Genomic DNA, 5,815 nt, shown 5'->3' on the forward strand with positions numbered 1-5,815 from the left:
CACTTTAATCAAATGCTTTATGAAAATCCAAATACCCAACACTTTTTTTACTCAGCCTACTGGTGAACACACTGCAGCGTATTTGTGCTCACATTGGAGAGGAGAAGGGAACTTGATCCCAGCCTCCCAAGTCAGGGGTCAGACTCTTTCCACTTGCCATGGCTGACAGACACAAAACCTGTGCTTGATGTCGCTGCTGTTTCCTTGTTCCCCACGTTTACTTTCAACAGCTGGTTTCATTTTATATATTTACAGAAGGCTCTTTTCATTTTTCTACAATTACACATGCAATCTCCTCCATCAATTATTTTTGTCATTTTTTTGCTGAATTCTAAAGTCCTCCCAATTCTCAACTTGATACACGTCATTTAATCTGTACCAAACCTTATAACATCATGTGGTTTGACTGCTTATCCTGTTTGGTAGTTATTCCACATTACAGGAAGGATGTGGAGGCTATGAAGAGGTTTACCTGGATGCTAGCTGGATGAGAGGATATGAGCTATAAGGAGAGGCTAGAAAAACTCAGATTAATTTCCACTGCTCCAGAGAGCAAGGGCAGACTTGATAGAAGTCTTTTAAATTATGAGATGCATAGATAGGGTTGACAGGCAGAATCTTTTTCCCCAGATTTGAAGTGATGAAAACTAGGGGGCATGTATTTAAGATGCAAATGAGAAGTTCAAAGGAGGTGTGAGGGGCATTTTTTTTAGACACAGACAGCGCTAGTAGTTTAGAACATGCTGCCGGGGTGGTGGAGGCAAATACAATAGGGCCATCTAAAGGACTTTTAAATAAGCACATGAATATGCAAGGAATGGGGGGGGGGGTGAGCGCGATATGGACAACGAGCAGACAGAAAGAGTGAATTTAATTTGCAGCCATGTTCGGAAGAACGTTGTGGGCTGAAGGGCCCATTCCTGTGCTGTACTGTTCTATGCTCTAAAATGTATTTACCACAAAGGTCAGTGCTGAGGGAGTGGGCACTGTCGGAGGGTCAGTGCTGAGGGAGTGGGCACTGTTGAAGGGTCGATACTGAGGGAGCGGGTACTGTTGGAGGGTTAGTTCTGAGGAAGCGGGCACTGTTGGAGAGTCAGTGCTGAGGGAGTGAGCACTGTTGGAGGGTCAACACTGAGGGAGTGGGCACTGTTGGAGTGTTAGTTCTGAGGAAGCGGGCACTGTTGGAGAGTCAGTGCTGAGGGAGTGGGCACTGTGGGACAGTCAGTGTTGAGGGAATGGGCACTGTCAGAGGGTCAGTGCTGAGGGAGCGGGCACTGTAGGAGGGTCAGCGCTGAGGGAGTGCTGCACTGTTGGAGGGTCAGCGCTGAGGGAATGGGCACTGTTGGAGGGTCAACACTGAGGGAGTGGGCACTGTTGGAGGGTTAGTTCTGAGGAAGCGGGCACTGTTGGAGAGTCAGTGCTGAGGGAGTGGGCACTGTGGGACAGTCAGTGTTGAGGGAATGGGCACTGTCAGAGGGTCAGTGCTGAGGGAGCAGGCACTGAAGGAGGCTCAGTACTGAGGGAGCGGGCACTGTCGGAGGCTCAGTACTGAGGGAGCGGGCACTGTCGGAGGGTCAGTGCTGAGGGAGTGGGTACTGTCGGAGGCTCAGTGCTGAGGGAGCTGCACTGTTGGAGGGTCAGAGCTGAGGGAGTGCTGCACTATTGGAGGGTCAGCACTGAGGGAGCGGCACTGTTGGAGGGTCAGTGCCGAGGGAGCGGCACTGTTGGAGGGTCAGTGCTGAGGGAGCGGGCACTGTCAGAGGCTCAGTGCTGAGGGAGTTGTCACTGTCGGAGGGTCAGTGCTGACAGAACCTCGTGCCAGTCTGTTGTCTGGTTCCAGGACCTGGGGTGAGGGGGTGCTTTGCTGATGAGGCTGTCAAATCTCAACCTGGGTGCCGTGTGGTCAGGGTTCTGTGGGGACAGATCTCCTTGGCAGATTCAGACAGTCCCTCACCTCCATCCCAAGTAACCACATTCCACATTAACTAGGCCTCCCTCAAGTCTGGAAGAAATGGGAACGGGGTGGATGGGATGGATGATAGGGGAAAGGCAGGGGAGATAATGGGTGGGGGAAAGGGAGGGGGAAAAGAGATGTAGGAACTGGAGAGGCATTGAAGGGGAGGGGAGAGGCTAAAACTGACAGAGGGGGAAGTGGTGAAGGTGGAAGGGGGGCAGGATGGGGATTTTGGGGAGAAGGGATGGAGATGAGCAGCAGAAGGAATGGGGGGGTGCATGAGGAATGGGAAGGACGTTGGAAAGGTGAGGGGAAGGGTTGGAGAGGAGGGACAAGGTGGGGGTGAAAGGAAGGTGGGAGTGAGTTGAAATCGATGCAGCAGGATGGTGAAAGGTAGCAGGGAGTGTGGAAGTGAGTGGGGTGGCGGAATGGGAGAGGGATGGGGTAGGGAATGGGGATGGGGGTCTTAAAGGGGGGTGGAATGGGATAGAGGGGGTAAATGGATGAGGGATAGGGATAAAGAGGGAGGGTTTGGAGGTGCCCAAAGGGTGGGTGAAGCAAGAGAGGGTGGTATTCAGCCCCTCAGGCCTGTTATGCAGTGTCGTAAGAGTCTTTTCACTTTTCTGTATTTTTATTAGTGGACTGAAATGAGAGAAGAACTCTTTTAAAACCAAGGATTGCTGAAAGGCTACTGTTATGCTCTTTGAAAGCAAGCAACCTGACACTTATTGGAAGTGTTTCAGAGACAGAAGGAAGTGCCGATGCTGGAGAATCCGAGATAACAAGGTGCAGAGCTGGATGAACACCACAAGCCAATTAGCATCAGAGGAGCAGGAAAGCTGACATTTGGGTTTAGACCCTTCGGTCCTGACCCGAAATGTCAGCTTTCCTGCTCCTCTGATGCTGCTTGGTCTGCTGTCTTCGTCCAGCTCTACACCTTGTTTTCTCTCATTGGAAGTACTGTTTGCACAGCTGCTGGTTCAAACAGGAGGAGGAGAAGGTGCAGACACAGCACAGGCAATGGTGTATACAAATGGAGATACAGCTGGCCACAAGTCTGTCAACTAGTGTCCAGTTATCAATGACAAAGATCTGCGATTGGTTCTCAAGTAGCTGAACTGCTTGAGGTTGTGAACAAGACATGGTGAGAGGCCATCTGATCTCCACCAGCTCAGGAATTATTTTTGTTCTCTTTCAGCCTCCAGATAAATTCTTCTTCTTACCAGGGAGGCTTTTACACGTCTCTGAAAGTACTTTTTCTTTGATCTCCACCATCAAATCACCCATTAAACCAAAGAAAAAGTTTATTTATTAGATAGGATTCATTTCATAGAAACCCTACAGTGTGGAAGCAGGCCATTTGGCTCATCGAGGCCACACCAACCTTTTGAACAGCATCCAACCCAGACACAAACCCTGCCCTATCCCTGTAACCCTGCTTTTCCCATGGCTAATCCCTCTAAGCCTGCATATCCCTGGACACTATGGGCAACTTAGTGCGGCCAATCCACCCAGCCTGCACATCTTTGGCCTGTGGGAAGAAACCCACGCAGACACAGGAATAATGTGCAAACTCCATACAGCCCAAGGCTAGGTCCCTGGCGCTGTGAGGCAGCAGTGCTGATCACTGAATCACCGTACTGTCCTTCAGCAGTGCAGTATGCTGCGAATTTTAAGTAAAGAATCAGAGACCATCTTTAAGTGAACCAGCTTCCTTCAAATCAGTGAAAACCTCCAGTAAAGGAAGATTGAGAAACAGCGTTCTGATCAGCACAAGAACCATCCCAGCAGGTCCTGTGAACAGAGAGCACGAAACTGTTTTCTCAGTTTTCCTTCCATCCAAAACACTCATTTTTTCCCCCAAATTTGTGCTTAGAGGGGTTTATAAGTGGATTTAGAGTTTTAATTAGTAGTTAATTTTTATTCCTCTTTTGGTATCTAAGATTTAATAAAGTACCTTTATTACCTAAGATGGTGCCACAAGAGGCAACATTGAACACTTTTCACTGTTCTTCTATACTTTAGTACACATGACAATAAAATCTAATTCTATTTGTTGATGGTTCAAAATTGTTTACCTGTAGTTAGAGTCTATTTACTTCTAATATATAGTCATATTCTTGTTAAATATGGAAACCTGGTCTGTTCTTTCTGTCAACCTGGGAGTAAAGGTCAGGTAAATTGGAGAATTTGGCATATGTTTTAAAATCTTTAGCTTTTGTGATGACCCCAGAAGAGTGAGGCTTGATTTCTAGCATGCTACCCAGTGAGGTGTAACAACTGGAATAGGAAGAAGTCACTGAGATCCTCTGTTCTGACATTTAATGCGAACGTGACTGATCTGCATTTATTAACTTCATCCACATGCATCCATTTTCCTACATACACAAACAATTTCAAAATTTCAATGAAGCATTCTTAGGGCCCTTGGCGTGGTCATTAACTTTGCAATGGCACTTACTAAAAAGAGTGCAAATTCAGTAACTCAAATCTCTGATACTTTATTCCCACTGGATGAAAGATGGCCTAGTGGACTGTAAGGCTCATCTTCAGATACGTCAGTTGCAAATCCTGGGATTTTCGGTAAATGATGCAGCAGATGTGGAATCTACACAGGTGCAAGGAAAGAAACCAAATTGGGAAGAATCTGAAAATTCCAGCTTTGTCAGGGATGCTCTAGATCAGGTTCAGATTCCTGGTGAAATTCTGTTTTTTGGTAGGTGTGAGATTCCAGGAATTTTCAGATCTTCCAAATTCTTTCTCAAAAGGCTCACTGTAAACCCATTCGTGAATCTATTCAAGTTTGATGGAACTTCTTGAATCCTGGATTCAAACTTAGGAATCCTGATACACCTTCTCTGTGAGATTCTGGGGTAATTTTTGTTTTCAGGGTTGTCAAATTCCCCCACATCTGGGCATTTCCTTGCATGCCTGGACGTTTGTTTCACAGTTGCTAAATTTGCAGCAAAGCTCTGGAATTTTCTGGAATGATCCAGACCTTCCCTGCAACTGATCTTGTAGAGTTCTGGGTACTCGCTTGGAATTTTCAGGAGCCATTTGGTTGCAATCTTCTGGGACAATCTGGGGTACTCCTGGGGACGATTTGTGAAAATTTCCATAATGTTCTGACGCTTCCCTGGAACTGATCTTGTAAAGGTATTCCCCTGGAATATCCTGTAACAATCCAGGCCTTTCCCTGGAAATTATCTCCTTGAGTTTCAACGTTCCCCAGGAATATTCTGTATATTTCCCTGGAACTGATCTTTTGAGAATTCCCATCTTCCCCTGGAATAGTCAGGAACATTCTGGGGCCACGGAATATTCCAGAACTTTCTGTTGACTGTGTCCAGCCTGGTTCTACTCCGAATTCCGATTTATACATGGAGTTAGGTGTGTTGGAACTTTCCAGAACTCACCAGAGCATTCCTCTGGATCTGTATCTGAAATTATTTTACGGTACATTTCCATCCTTTCTCCAGGAATGCTTTTGTTTGGGGAGGGAGACTATTTTTCTGTTTCTTTCTGTTTGGAAAGGCTGGATCCCGCTCTGGAATGTTCTAGAACACGCTAGGCCTTTGCCCCTGTGATGTTCTAGTACAATTCTGGGACAATGTCCTTCTTACACCACCCCAGATTCCTCTGTTTTTTTCCAAAACATCGTGGCTGGGGTTTGTCGAAAACAACACACGTTCCCCCCAAACGGTCCTTTGTGATGTTCTAGAAGCGTCTGGAAAGTTCGGGGCAACCCTCTGGCGCCTTCCCGCGGTCAGGAGGACGAAGCGGAACCTTTCTTCTCCCGCCGCCCCCAGTCTTCCCCAAAACAGATGCATCGCGCCCAATCGGGGAGTGCATTCGTTGTTA

This window comes from Stegostoma tigrinum, chromosome 47 (assembly GCF_030684315.1).
Source record: "Stegostoma tigrinum isolate sSteTig4 chromosome 47, sSteTig4.hap1, whole genome shotgun sequence".
In the NCBI taxonomy this organism is placed as follows: Eukaryota; Metazoa; Chordata; class Chondrichthyes; order Orectolobiformes; family Stegostomatidae; genus Stegostoma; species Stegostoma tigrinum.